This window comes from Dipteris shenzhenensis, chromosome 27, assembly GCF_047967505.1.
Source record: "Dipteris shenzhenensis isolate YYH24624 ecotype China chromosome 27, Dip_SZ_1.0, whole genome shotgun sequence".
Taxonomy (NCBI): domain Eukaryota; kingdom Viridiplantae; phylum Streptophyta; class Polypodiopsida; order Gleicheniales; family Dipteridaceae; genus Dipteris; species Dipteris shenzhenensis.
In genome coordinates this window covers 27070815-27073643 of record NC_141622.1, presented here as the reverse complement: position 1 = coordinate 27073643, position 2829 = coordinate 27070815, and positions in this window count along the sequence as shown.

Here is a 2829-nt window from a genome sequence, read left to right as displayed (position 1 = left end):
TCCTGGATGACCATGTCATTATGTCACTAGCATAGTTGCTGGTAGATATGGTTGGTACACCGCCGATGAATAGTAACTATATGGCAGCTAGCATTGTACTAGAGTTAGTGGAGTATGGCATAGTTAGAGTGCTAACTCATGAGTCATTTGGATTCAATTATGAACCATGTATGTTCAGGTTAGTTCTAAATGCATAGTGTGTTGTGACTTTTCTCAAGTAAGAAGAAGAACATACTTTCAGCCCGCACCTCTTCTATCTCCCCTCTTTGTGTTGTGTGCAAGCTGCAAGCGAGACTCCTCTCCCTCTCTCACACTTTCTTCATAGGCTACTATTCCAACAACCACTAGGCTCATTTAGGACAATCACATTAACTCCAAGCTAGCTTGGTGTTTGGCCTAAACCAACCTAGTGTGACAACAAATGCATTATTAAACTATAATTATAAAATATGCAACATATATTACTACTAAGAACATTCATTAAATAATAATAAAACACACTACATGGGGAATCACTGGGCTACTTTAGGACAATCGTGCTAACTCAAGATAGCCTATTGGTCCTTGAGCTAGTATAATGGAAAAATAACTATTGGGCTACTAAGAATATTTATTAAACTATAATAAAGCATAGAACATGGAAAACTAGTAGGTTGGCTTTTTTTAAGATAAACATAGTACATGGAAAATTAGTAGGTTCATTTATTTATTTTGAACCTCCTTCCTTGTGACACTCACCACCCGAGAGCTTCAAAATGGAGCAACATGGTGCTTATGTTCAAGTCTTTGTTGGACATTCTACGAGAGATTCCATTTGAGTTGGCATTTTACAAGGAGGACCATTGAGGGCGGGGGAGTATTCAAGGGTGACTTGCATAGTGACGCATGCACTTCAAAGACTAGAAGAGAAGAAATGGGTAAGTGCATAGTTGCTTCACCACCATTAGTGGTGGTAGATCTTTAGCAGATCTGATTGTTTATATATTTGTTAGGCCCTACAAGAAAGGGGATCGATTGGGGATTCAACATCTGTCCATGATAGGATTTTGAATACGCATTGATGCCGCTCTCGCTTGATGAGAGACAGGAGCATGAGTTCGAGCATGAATATGAAGCCCCAAATTGGAGCAAACAAGAGGTGTCAATGCAATAAAAGAACTACAAGATGTAGACATTCTAGATTGAGAAATAAAAGAACTACAAGATGCAGACATTCTACAATGCAATAAAAGAACTACAAGATGCAAACATTCTAGATTAAGAAATCAACTTGCTCTTGTATACATATTTTGACTCTATCATGGGTGTCAACATTCAAGCCTTAAGACAATGCAAGGGAGTGGTGGCAAGAAGGTGAGGGGGAGAGGAGGGGGAGGAAGATAAAATATTCCCACCATTGGTGATTTGAGGAAATTTCAAGAAGTTGTCTGCTTACCAGTGCTTGAGCCCACCTTTCAAGTGTTTTGTAACCATTTTCCTTTATAAATATTATCTTCCTTTGTTTCACAAAAAAATGAAAAACTGGTGTCAATTAGTTGTGCAATGAGACACGAAAAAATGATAGTTTCATAAGTGCTTATTTAGCTCTCAAACAAGTGTAAGCTCTGATTGCATTTGTAGGAACGCTTTTATCTTTTCTTCCCTTTTAGTCTCATATCCTCTTTATGTATTTCTCCTTTCTAAGTAATAAAATTGATTCTCTTTCATAGTAAAGAAATACATATGGATTTGCATGGGTGTAAAATCTAGGAAAATCATGGAGCACAACAAGTCGGCAGCTCCAAGTTGGCTGACAATCTTGTGGAGAATCTAGAAAAAGACATTATCCTAAATTTTCCATGTCATTATCAACTAAGTTGAACGTTAGAGAAGATAAGTCGACAGCTCCAACATAGATGATAGTCACGTGGAGAATCTAGGAACATGCAAATTTTCCTCTTCACATGACTGTCAGCTAAGTTGGGCATGAGATGCCGATGGAGACTCTGAGAAGGCTTATTACATCTCGTCGCCCCTCTCTTCTTACCCCTTACTTGTCTACCACCAATCCCTTGCATTCTCATCCCCCTCTAAGCCCCTCCCACTACTAGCATGCAAGACATGGCTAAAGAAAGACTATAAAGGTACTTAAAGGCAATGTAGAAGCACTAGGTGCTGCAACTACATCTTCAATTTATCTTCAATCTCATATATTTTATTTTGCATAAATTGGCTTCAAACATTAATTTCTAATACAAACAAATAACAATGGAGATATATAGTGATGACTCTGCTAGTAGCAAACCCTTCCTTGGGCATCCATTGTATCTAGATCTTGTTGCATTGTGTGGACCTAAAACTCTAATATAAAAACACTTGGCTCTACGTGCCTCACTATAGGTCGCATGTCAAGATCCTTGAGCATGCATTGAATAGCATCATGCTCCTCTCCTCTAAAGACCACTATAGACTCAATAGTTGAGTGCAGTAAGCAACAAGTAATGCACAACATCCATCTGTTCCTACAAAAGATGACAAGGAAGCACAAAAGTTTCATACATAAGACTTTGATCCTAAAAGATAAACATAAGTGAAAGACACAATCATATTATGAGGTAAGAACAACAAATATTAATTTGTTTGGCCCAATCATATTCTATGTTCTAGGAGGTATAATCTATGACTTTGATAACACGTCCACAATCAAGGGAGGTCTTGAAAAGATCACTAACAAATTCTTTGAACTTTCCTTATGGTTTGTTTAGGAATAGCAACAAAGGACATGTAGCCCACCTAGAGAAGGGAGGGGGGGTATTCTAACTTAAATGCTTTCTGCGACAAAAATCTAGT